General features: G+C 41.0%; 1 long non-coding RNA gene across 1 annotated transcript in view; it reads right to left on the minus strand.

The window, feature by feature from the left end:
- Window positions 1-12,342: 12,342 nt before the first annotated feature.
- The window catches only part of LOC126475410 (uncharacterized), a 39,099-nt gene continuing 38,390 nt past the window's right edge, over window positions 12,343-13,051 (minus strand). The window contains exon 4 of the long non-coding RNA XR_007586720.1: window positions 12,343-12,754. This is a non-coding gene — a long non-coding RNA (uncharacterized LOC126475410). The remainder of the gene's footprint in view (window positions 12,755-13,051) is intronic.

The following is a 13,051-nucleotide window of genomic DNA, read 5'->3' on the forward strand; positions in this document are numbered from 1 at the left end:
TTAATTTTTCAAGAGCGTTCTTATTTAACCTAAATCCCTCCTCTATCATTCTTAATAAAGCTTAAAAATTTTTGTCGAGTGTGTATTGCACCTTAACGCCACACGCAGCCGCAGATTTTTTCTGATCGGCAAAGAAAAATGTAGACAAGATTACTTTTCTTTAGCTGCCGCATTTTCAGATTTAAACTTGCTTTCGAGAACATCGGCACACTAGACACAAAATGGCATGCTAAGCAAGAGGTAAACTACTTTTCATTCAAGGGAGATCTCACGTTGCATTCATGTAAGTAAATACTACTTAGTGAGAATTTCCAGATGTCGTACTAAGTAAGCAGACTAATTTACAGTGAACAGTTAACGTAAATTTAAACAGTTATTTTCTTTCATGTTGAGCAGTATTTTATTTCGTGGATATTTCAAACCAGACATTGTATTTCATGTTACGTAAATTTTATATGTACTTCAGTTAAATAGTTTTCAGTGAGGACATGGTAAGTTTCTTTTGGTATTTAATTAGATTCATTCAAATTCCTCATTACATTTAGATTTAAGTTTTGTTTCACGACAATGTTCACATGCGAAACACAGAGCTAACCAACAGTCAATTCCGCTCAGCAGTTGATTATGGTATCTAAAGCAAACGCTACACGTGAAGAAGGATTTTTTTTTTTTAAAAAACGATATTCAGTACTTCAGATATAGGTAAATTACATAGATAAATTACAAACTGAGCTGAACAATCCGACTATATGAACCATAAACTTAAGGCTGATGGTCTCAGTAAACACCGCAATAAGCTACTTTTCAAATCATATTCGTGTATAAAGAGTTACAGAAGTGTTTATTAAAAAATGAAATGTAAAAGTTGAAATGCAAAACCATCACAGTTACAAGTAATGTGAAGGTATTATGAGTATCCTAGATGGTTACCAAATTTTCATGGTGGATAAATACAAACAATTTACTACTCCATAGTCGTCATAATTTTATATAAATTTTGTCAGTTTGAAAACAGAATATGGCATGGTTTGTGATTTTTGTTCATAATTTGTCCAAATCTGCATTGTTGTTTTAATAAGAGGTCACGAAGTACCTGCAACATTTGTCTTATTTCCTATTATCGTCCATGTATGTTCAGTTAGCTTGAAATTCGAATGATGTTCATTATATAAGTCACATATAATTTAATAATATACACTGCCAGAAAAGATGAAATTCATCGTAAAACACTGTTGAGTGATGGTTTAATCCCGACTGGTTTCTCTGTGTTGAAGCAGCCTCTGCGGGTGGTTAGTACTGTCAGATAGGTTTACACACGGAAACTACGAACGTTGGAGGCGTCTCCGTTGGCTAATCTGTCTGACAGTGCTAACCACCTGAAGACGCTGCTTCAACACAGCGAAACCGGTCGGGATGAAATCATCACTTAACAGCTGTCTGCAGTTTCTATTCAAGTTCAGTACACCATTATTCGAGTATCTAACATGAATTCGGTAGTGTCTGACGCCACGGGAAGCACTGAAGGGCGAGAAGTAGGACACACAAACCCTTTAGTCATCTTCGAAACTTTCGCCTTCGCTCGGTGTTGCTTAGTGTGTTTTTGTCAAGGGGCTGTGCAGCTACAGAGCCGTGTGAGTTACATGCTCGTACTCTAACTTTTCATTGGACTTGAGAAAATTTTTTGAGCACACGTTAAGTATCATAGCTTTTCATTGAGCATACACCCTTTTCGGTGATTGACTTTGCTTGACTACAGAAACTTTAACTTCGCTTATAGAACATGAGGCAGCTGTAAGCTTTAATTATTCGCTGCATTTGGTAGTGACTGACTGTGAAAAAGTCCACGTTCAGCCTCTGTCTGCTGTTTATTGTCGTCATTATTGTGCACTCTGTTCGCTCATGTTTCTGTATTTGACGCTCTGATTTTGCGTGCACTATATACATTAAATATCGTTTAACTTAATTTTTAAATTTGGATCTGCAGTTGATGTTAGGCCAATATTCACACATGTGTAAATGTAATTCAGTAAATATTTATTCGCTTTAAAATATAATATTCTGGTTTCGTCATCATCATTAATCCTACGGGATATTTTCCAGTCACATATACAGGGTGTTACAAAAAGGTACGGCCAAACATTCAGGAAACATTCCTCACACACAAAGAAAGAAAATATGTTATGTGGACATGTGTCCGGAAACGCTTACTTTCCATGTTAGAGCTCATTTTATTACTTCTCTTCAAATCACATTAATCATGGAATGGAAACACATAGCAACAGAACGTACCAGCGTGACTTCAAACACTTTGTTACAGGAAATGTTCAAAATGCCCTCCTTTTGCGAGGATACATGCATCCACCCTCCGTCGCATGGAATCCCTGATGCAGCCCTGGAGAATGGTGTATTGTATCACAGCCGTCCGCAATACGAGCACGAAGAGTCTCTACATTTGGTACCGGGGTTGCGTAGACAAGAGCTTTCAAATGTCCCCATAAATGAAAGTCAAGAGGGTTGAGGTCAGGAGAGCGTGGAGGCCATGGAATTGGTCTGCCTCTACCAATCCATCGGTCACCGAATCTGTTGTTGAGAAGCGTACGAACACTTCGACTGAAATGTGCAGGAGCTCCATCGTGCAACAACCACATGTTGTGTCGTAATTGTAAAGGCACATGTTCTAGCAGCACAGGTAGAGTATCCCGTATGAAATCATGATAACGCGCTCCATTGAGCGTAGGTGGAAGAACATGGGGCCCAATCAAGACATCACCAACAATGCGTGCCCAAACGTTCACAGAAAATCTTTGTTGATGACGTGATTGCACAATTGCGTGCGGATTCTTGTCAGCCCACACATGTTGATTGTGAAAATTTACAATTTGATCACGTTGGAATGAAGCCTCATCCGTAAAGAGAACATTTGCACTGAAATGAGGATTGACACATTGTTGGATGAACTATTCGCAGAAGTGTACCCGTGGAGGCCAATCAGCTGCTGATAGTGCCTGCACACGCTGTACATGGTACGGAAACAACTGGTTCTCCCGTAGCACTCTCCATACAGTGACGTATTCAACGTTACCTTGTACAGCAGCAACTTCTCTGACGCTGACATTAGGGTTATCGTCAACTACACGATGAAATGACTCGTCCATAGCAGGTGTCCTCGTCGTTCTAGGGCTTCCCCGTCGCGAGTCATAGGCTGGAATGTTCCGTGCTCCCTAAGACGCCGATCAATTGCTTCGAACGTCTTCCTGCCGGGACACCATCGTTTTGGAAATCTGTCTCGATACAAACGTACCGCGCCACGGCTATTGCCCCGTGCTAAGCTATACATAAAATGGGCATCTGCCAACTCCGCATTTGTAAACATTGCACTGACTGCAAAACCACGTTCGTGATGAACACTAACCTGTTGATGCTACGTACTGATGTGCTTGATGCTAGTACTGTAGAGCAATGAGTCGCATGTCAACACAAGCACCGAAGGCAACATTACCTTCCTTCAATTGGGCCAACTGGCGGTGAATCGAGGAAGTACAGTACATACTGACGAAACTAAAATGAGCTCTAACATGGAAATTAAGCGTTTCCGGACACATGTCCACATAATAACTTTTCTTTATTTGTGTGTGAGGAATGTTTCCTGAAAGTTTGGCCGTACCTTTTTGTAACACCCTGTATAAACAACTGGCAAAATTTACGATGATGAAACCAGAGTATTATATATATTACACACCTGTTTAGTTAAAAGTGTTAAGGATTAATCTGTATTAACTGTGCAGGAACTAAAACGATGGTGAGGTATATTTGTATGTATACACTCATGGAAAAGATATCACAACGTAAACGAAAGTTAGTACGCTTGTTTCTGCATCTGAAAGATGGTGTCTATTCAAATTTCGCACCAGTCGCTGTTAATACGGTCGTGAGCATCATTTACCTCTGAGACTGGGCGTGGTGAATTGATGTTAATCAAGAATACCTTTACGGCGACGAAGACGGCATTATCAACACTTCACTACGTTTGAACGAGGACGTGTAATATCGCTACAAGGAGTCGGATATTCATTCTGCGATATTGCAGAAAGACGCGGCAGGAATGTAGCCACAGCACTTGATTTCTGGAAGGGTGGTCACGGGAATGAAAGGTCGCAAGAAGACCAGGTTCTGGATGGCCCCGTGATACTATCCAGAGGGAAGACCATGGTTTTTGGCGTATGGATCTGGCTCATAGTACTGCATCTGTAGGAGCAAATGGAGCACCAGTTGGCACTACAGTGATACAAGAAAGTATTACAAATCGTTTGCTTTAAAGATTAGTTACTTCGCCGGAGGACATAGTGGACAGGATTGTTGCGGCAGCGGGGTGTCTTCGAGACACACCAGGTATCTTTGAGAGAGTGTGTCCAGGCCGCGCCGATGTCAGGCGTGCCTCTATACACGTGGATAAAACTTCGAGCATCTCGTGTTCTGGGATTCCATTTGTATCGTGTGAAAAAATGATTGCAATGCCATTTAGTAGCCCCGGATAGTCTTTGCGAACCCCGGTTTCTATGTGATTATTGATCCTTGTTGTATACCCGATGTGCCATGTCAGTTTGTAGAAGTTTATTGAATCACCATAACAGAACCAAAGGTCAGAATGACGTCAAATTTGAACAGCACGTTATTGATCTAGGGCGAAATGTCGTAGAACAATTTAAGAAAAATTTTACTAACAGATGGCCCTGTAAGAGTTTTAAGGTAAATGGGGTCAGTTAAAAATGACAGATGAATCCCAATACTACGGCTACGGTTTGAGTTGCACATTAAGCCACCCGTAGTGTTCAACGCACGTGACTACTCAAGTACGGTAGTCAACACTTCTGGCACTGTAAGATTGCCCATCCACCACCGCAAGTTCGTACCACATCTGATGTCTAAAATCGCTTTTTAATTATCTTGAGAGCAAAAACCGCACAAAAAGGGAAATGTAATCGATTTTTAATTGTCTTGGGACCAAAAACTGCACATAATAGTAAAATGACATCGGTTTTTAATTGTAGTAACAATGGCGCAGGAAATGTCCAGTATTCTGCCCAGCGTTTTCTGCTAGGAGTTGAAATCGAGAGACAGCATGTTCCGCAAGTGGTCGGGTGTCCTGCAGGTTGCGTTCAGAATTCATCGCGCAATGCATCCCTTCAATTGAACTACGTTGGTAACTGGAACATTGAACAGATCTGTCAGATAATCCCACAGCAAGAAGTGATGACCAGGTAATCTGAAAGGCCAGGCTGTAGGGAAATGACAGACGAAAATTCTAGAATTTCCGAAATGCTTCTGCAGCAGCCGCTTCACTGGCCGAGGAGCGCCATCTTGCATAAAACTGATCCTACCCACACATCCACGTTACTGAAGGATTCGACTGACGTTGGTAAGCAAAAGACTCTCATAGTGTTCACCAATGACGGTACAGGTAGCTGGACCGTAGGACTCACAACCTCGAAAAAATACATCTCTATGATAAACGATGCCGTCAACTCACCTTCGCAGAGTGAAGTTGTACCGGTTGGCATACGTGACGATTTTACGATGCCCATACTCTGTAGTTCTGCATGTTGACATGTCCTTCGAGATGCAAACGGGCTTCGTCTGTCAACAGCATGTTCCACGGCCATTCATTGGCCACTTCTATGAGAGCAAGAAATTCCAGAAGGAAAGTTTGTCTTGCTGGCAGGTCAGATGGAAGCAGCTACTAAACATTGGTGATTTTGTACGCAAAGCGATGCAGGATGTTTCGTAGGATTTTAACCATCGAGGTCGCAGGCATGTCCAACATTCATGTTTACATACCATCGTTCGAACCCTCCTGCGGTGCTATGACCACATCTTCGACAGACGTCAGATCAACTGTTTTCTCCCCTCTGCCAAAATGCACTTCAAAAGAACCCGTCTTATCAAATTTGCTAAGAATTTGTTCGCATTGACGGCACTTTGAACAGTGGACGTTACATTTCAGATATGTTACGGCCCGTGGCTCTACCCTTTATTCGATCCCTGCGAAACCCAACATTTCAGCAGGATAATGCACTACTGCATGTTACAGGTCCTGTGCAGGCCTTTCTGGATACAAAAAATGTTCGACTGCTGCCCTGGCCAGCACATTGTCCAGATCTGTCACCAATTGAAAACGTCCGGTCAATGGCTCGTCACAATACGCCAGTCACTACTCTTGATGAACTGTGGTATCGTGTTGAAGTACACACCATCCAAGCTCTGTTTGACTCAATGTCCAGGCGTACCAAGGCCGTTATTACGGCCAGAGTGGTTGTTCTGGGTACTGCTTTCTCAGGATCTATGGACCCAAATTGCGTGAAAATGTCACATGTCAGTTCTAGGTAAAAATAGGCTCTGAGCACTATGGGACTCAACTGCTGAGGTCATTAGTCCCCTAGAACTTAGAACTAGTGAAACCTAACTAACCTAAGGACATCACAAACATCCATGCACGAGGCAGGATTCGAACCTGCGACCGTAGCGGTCTTGCGGTTCCAGACTGCAGCGCCTTTAACCGCACGGCCACTTCGGCCGGCGTCAGTTCTAGTATAATATATTTGTCCAATGAATATCTGTTTATCATCTGCATTTCTTCTTGATGTAGCAATTTTAATTGCCAGTAGTGTACACGTTGTGCAAGTTTAATTTACCATCTCTAATAAACGTGCATTCCTCCGTGAATAGCACCAAGCTCGGGAATTGTGTCTGGTGTACTCACTGTTACCACTGCACAAGTCATACCCGTCGTGGGTAGTCTTCCATCCACAATGCCTGGATTTTCTGCACATCGTATGGATGGAGCAGGTGTTCATGGGCTAAACGCCACATGTCACTTTTACCCGTGTATAGTGCCTCCGCCAACCGAATTTTGGCAGCTGGATCCCTTTCGAACGTTGTCAGCATTTCCTTTTCAACTGTGATGATCGAGCCGAGCGTGAACGACCCATACCACGTTTTGACCCCTACCAGAGGACAAACAGTAGACACTGGGGATAGTATTCACAAGTACCAAGCAGAAGTCCCTACTACTTTACTGTAGAATGGGCACACCTAAACTTTCCGGCTTCTCTGAAGCGTCTCTCGATGGCCGTGAACGTGAAATGATGTGGGGTATGTCTGTTTGGAAAACGTTTCACATACACTCTTTCAAAAGGTCTCTAATTCCAGTCCGCTTTCCCGTATGCAAGCACCATCTCGGTCATTTCCGTAGCTGTACTGGCACACGCTGCACTGCTGTCAACAATGTTACTGCACTGGCGGACCAGAAGAGTTCCACTACGGGATGCTCACAAGAGCTATGTGGAAGAGTGTAGCACATGCGAAGGAATATTATTAGGCGCAAATCGTCCATCTGAAGTTCACAGTTCAATAAAGGGTTGCATAATTTCCACATTCAGGCACCAAAACGAATCGGAACAAACAGTTACAACCCTTCGTTCTCAGACTTCGACGCTATCTAGCGTCCAAGCTGTGAGTTTCCGGATATGGGTTCCTTCTTGAAAACCGAACATTTGTCTTCCCGCACGACATAGTAAGTGTCGTTGGTGCTTTCTGGGACCACCTGTGTATTTTTGTGTGTATTCGCTTACTTACACTATATGATCAAAAGTATCCAGGCCACCCTGAAAATGTACGTTTTTCATATTAGGAGCATTGTGCTGCCACCTACTGCCAGGTCCTCCACATCAGCCACCTCAGTGGTCATGAGTCATCGTAAGAGAGCACAAGGAGCCTTCCGCAGAGCTCACAGACTTCGAACGTGGTCAGTTGATTGGGTATCACTTGTGTCAGACGTCTGTACGAGAGATTTCCACACTCCTAAGCATCCCTACGTCCACTGTTTCCGATGTGATACTGAAGTGGAAACGTGAAGGGACACGTACAGCATAAAAGCGTACATGCCGACCTCGTCTGTTGACTGACAGAGAGATCGCCGACAGTTAAAGAGGGTCGTAATGTGTAACAGGCAGACATCTATCCAGATCGCCGACAGTTAAAGAGGGTCGTAATGTGTAACAGGCAGACATCTATCCAGACCATCACACAGGAATACTAAACCGCATCAGGATCCACTGCAAGTACTATGACAGTTAGGCGGGCGGTGAGAAAACTTTGATTTCATGATCGAGCGGTTGGTCATAAGCCACACTTCACGCAGGTAAATGCCAAGTGACGCCTCGCTTGGTGTAAGGAGCGTAAACATTGGATGGTAGAACAGTGGAAAAACGTTGTGTGGAGTGACGACTCACGGAACACAATGTGGCGATCCGATGGCAGGATGTGGGTATGGAGAATGCCCGGTGAACGTCATCTGTCAATGTGTGTAGTACGAACAGTAAAACTCGGAGGTGGCTGTCTTATGATGTGGAGGTGGTTTTCATGGAGGGGGCTTGCACCCCTTGAGGTTTTGCATAGCATTGTTACAGCACAGGCCAAGGTAGATGTTTTAAGTACCTTCTTGCTTCGCAGCGTTGAAGAGCGCTTCTGGGACGGCGATTGCAACTTTCAACACGATCGAGCACCTGTTCATAAAGCACGACCTGTGGCGGAGTAGTTACACGACAATAACATCCCTGTAATGAACTGGCCTGCGCAGAGGCCTGACCTGAATCCTGTAGAACACCTTTGGGATTTCTGGAACGCCGACTCCGTGCCAGGCCTGACCGACCTACATCGATACCTCTCCTCAGTGCAGGAAAATAAAACTTCCAGTACCTGATTGAATGTATGCCTACGAGAGTGGACGCTGTCATCAAGGTTAAGGGTGGACCAACACCATATTGAACTTCAGCATTACCGATGGAGGGCACCACGAACTTGTAACTAATTTTCAGCCAGATATCCGGGTACGTTTGATCAAATAGTGTACCTGTTTAGAGAAAAGGGTTAATAATTTACTCAGTATCGACTGTATAGGCTTTAAAACGATGATGTACTTCCGGCCCCTCTGACAATAACGAATGAAGCCAACAAATTAGGGCGTACACTAACCATGCCGATAGCGGCCAATAAAACCGCGAGAGTGCTCGTAACGAGAAGATCTTATTTGTATTGCAGCAGGAAATATACAAGAAAGACACTAACCCTTAATGTCAAGTGCCGTGGATATTTTCATGGTAGTGTGATTAAGACTCGCTTGTCAACTGACAGTTTCGACGAAACATAGGTTGGAAGATAAAACAGAATTTATAATGGCGCCTATCACTTGACAGCGAGCGTGCGCTTCAACGAGCACATCAGGTGTTTGCTGACACGTTGGTGGAAATAAGGACAACTACTAGGTCTTAAGGATGGAGCTAGTGGCCTCGCAGGAAAAACATATCACATGGTCCAAATATATATATATAATAACATCCCTATGCATAATATATAGATAAAGCACACCGCATACAGTGCATGAAACTGCGCCACGTGTTTTACACAAGGGGGAAAGACAAACGAAACAAGTGTAATACTAACGAAACGTATCTCTCCGAGTGTTGTGCAAGATCACTGAATTAATTAAAGGCAAAACTATGTTGGTTCCACCGGCTAGGAATCTTCACGACGAACTGTTTTTTATCATATTTGCAGTACAGTCTCCCTGTTAGCTCGCATAATGAATGTTATGCCTGCCAGTCACCGGGCACAATTCGGATGAAGACATATCTTTGCCCGTTCACTTTTACTTAAAACTATGGTATATATATATATATATATATATATATACCATAGTTATATATATATATATATATATATATATATATATATACCATAGTTTATATATATATATACCATAGTACTGGCAGGCATAACATTCATTATGCGAGCTGACAGGGACACTGTACTGCAAATATGATAAAAAACAGTTCGTCGTGAAGATTCCTAGCCGGTGGAACCAACATAGTTTTGCCTTTAATTAATTCAGTGATCTTGCACAACACTCGGAGAGATACGTTTCGTTAGTATTACACTTGTTTCGTTTGTCTTTCCCCCTTGTGTAAAACACGTGGCGCAGTTTCATGCACTGTATGCGGTGTGCTGTATCTATATATTATGCATAGGGATGTTATTATTCTCTGAGCAACGTAAAGCTAATCTCAGTCCGCTGGATCTTGCCCTAATATAGGGATATGTTATCCCGTATGAGTAAGCACCACATATTTAAGAAATTACGAAATAATGAGACGAAGAAGGAACTGTAGCTACCACCTCAGAATTTGATGGATAGCTTTATTCTCGATCAACGTCTTGAGTATTTTTCTCCAGGCATCGTGTTTACACATCTCTTAACTCTCCTGAGATATAAAGTCAACTAACGATGATGCAGATATGTTGAAACATATTTGGATAAAACGAATAAAAATTTTTCTTGCAAGGCTGACTTACAGCTGTTAAATTGTCCTTAGTTTCCACTTCTGTAACAGTAACAGAAGTCTTTCAAGACACACTTTAATTCTATTATCGACAAAACCTAAAACTGTCTTATCCAACTTCTTTGTCTGTTTTTACTTAATGTGACTTCTGTATGATCATGCTTTCTGATGTAACATCTAAGTAAATGTTTTATTCATTATTTACGTTAACTTATGCCAGTGTAACTTATCTATGGATGCAATTTTAAAAAATAATTATTTGCTAAATAATGGGAATCTTAAAACTCTACTTGCAGTATTGGTTCATGTATAGGGAAAGCAGATTTGTGATCATATAAAACTTGGATGTAGGTCCCTCCACAATGAAACTGGGTAGGCGAGAAAAGAAAAGATTAAACTGGCGGTCGCACTGCAAGGCTCCTTTGTGGCAAGAGTCAGTCGGTGGCAAGCAGACTAAAAGTGTTCACATCTTGTGGACTGAACGAGGCGAGAAGAGCAGCAACAAACGTATCATAACCTAGGATGTGGAAGTAATGCAGCTTATTGATCATGGCATACTTGGGCTATTGTGCACTACAAAAATCCGATGCGAAGAAGAGAATCTTGGAAACTTGTCACACAACATTTTTTGAATAGCCACAGCGGACTGACACTGCCATCTCCTACATCTTAAATTATCAGTTGAGTATTGCATAATTGCATGGACCATTGATGCAATTTCTATTTCAATAATAGGTTTGTGTGCTGTTGAGCATCCACATTTTATTCTTTGTCGTTTACCTGGTTCTATCCCAACTTCAACCATATTTTCGAGTATCCTGTTTCATTGAGCTGAAAAGTCATTTCAGTAAATTTTCGCCACAGATAATAAACTTTGGGGAGTAGTAAATTTCATAATTATTCAGTGAGCATAAGTTTTGACATACTTCACGTATTTTGCAAAACAAGATAGTTAAATATTCACCAAAGTTCAAATGCCAAGGAAAGATTTAAAGTAGTGCAGTTACCTGCAAAAACGTTGATGATTCATAGTAATTACTGGCTAGCAAACTTTGGAGGGCCAGCATAAGGACTAAATATTGAGCAGGTTTGGAAGTAAAGCGTTTAAATTTCATAATTATATAGTAAGTAGTTTTTCTCGTATAGTGCTGTGATTAAAATATTTGGCCTCGATCTATGTCTACTGAGAGATTGGTCCCTGGGTAGCTAATGTTGAGCTAGATTTAAATTTCCTGTAACAATTAGAGCATTAATGACGTACTCTTACCAGCTACCTAACGTTTGTAGCTATAACAAGCAACTGTTTACATCTATCCAAACTATACTTGATCTAGGTACCACATGTTCCATTTGAGCTAAATAGAACAATGATGTGAATGGCCTTTGAGAATACAAATAATGATAGGAAGAGAGAATGTAATTACCTGACAACCATGTCAAGGACGGTATTTTTCAATTATTAAGCTGACAAAAGAGCTTCTTGTGCAAGTTAATATAACTCCATCATTACTAATTATTTACCTTTAATTATCAGTAGTTTTATGTTTTAGTATAAAGATAGTAAGCCCTATTGAGAGCCAGTTGTTGCAAAAACGGTTGATACTTCTTCTGTGTGCTTCATTCCAAACTATCGTTACCTCCCTTGATGGTATCTTATTTGCAAAACATAATTTCAGTAGTTAACTCTCAATATGAACTGTGCTAATACATGGAAAACTACGCTGGCGACCGTTTAGTTTCACTTAATTACAGTTTATCTTATTAATAATAGAGCTTTGGTTCGATTTCTGTTTATTCCGCTACTGCTTCAATAGAAACCCTTAGAGAAATGAAAGTAGTCTGATACTTTAACCGTGACACTCACGAACACATTCACAGGAGTAACATAAACGATGTACTGCTAATCTAGTAGTGGGTGGTAGTGTTATAAAACGATAATTTATCTTAAGTTTGGAAATATTTTAACTAATATCGATCTTCGGAAAATTTACACAAAAATGGAGAGTAGAGAAACGTACATCTTTGATTTGCATTTTCATGTAGTTGCTACATCATGTACTCTTGACCAACTGTTTGAGTTACAGATAATTCAATTTTTGTTTAAAATAAATGCCAAAGTGTAATCAGACCTTATTTCATTTTGATATTTTGATGTATAGGTTCATGAAAACAAATTATTATCGAAAATTTATTTCCACATATGAATTTGCATAATATTTGAAATGTATAGGAATTATTGGATGATTATACGTTATAAACTACATGCAAAACACTATATCTGCTCCTATATTGCTAATGTACTATCCATTTAGGGATTACCATGTACGTTGCTTTAATATTTCGCCAAATCTCGTTTCCATCTGAAAATAAGATGACAGTAATCGTATTAGTAATTTGACATCCCAACAATAATATAGATAAAATTCTATTTGACTGAAAACTAAACAAAAATTTCTCAGTAAAGTGCCTGGGACGGATGTAAAAAGAAATTTTTTCTGATAATTACATCCGTAGTATTACATTACCAGCTACTTAAAATATTTCACTGATGAAATCTTCTCAGTTATCAGATGAGTGGCATTGCCCTCTAGAAGAAACGATTCAACGAATTTCCCATGTGCGTGAAATCAAAGGCATAAATACAGTCACGGGGGTCA

Source organism: Schistocerca serialis, chromosome 4 (assembly GCF_023864345.2).
Source record: "Schistocerca serialis cubense isolate TAMUIC-IGC-003099 chromosome 4, iqSchSeri2.2, whole genome shotgun sequence".
Lineage (NCBI taxonomy): Eukaryota > Metazoa > Arthropoda > Insecta > Orthoptera > Acrididae > Schistocerca > Schistocerca serialis.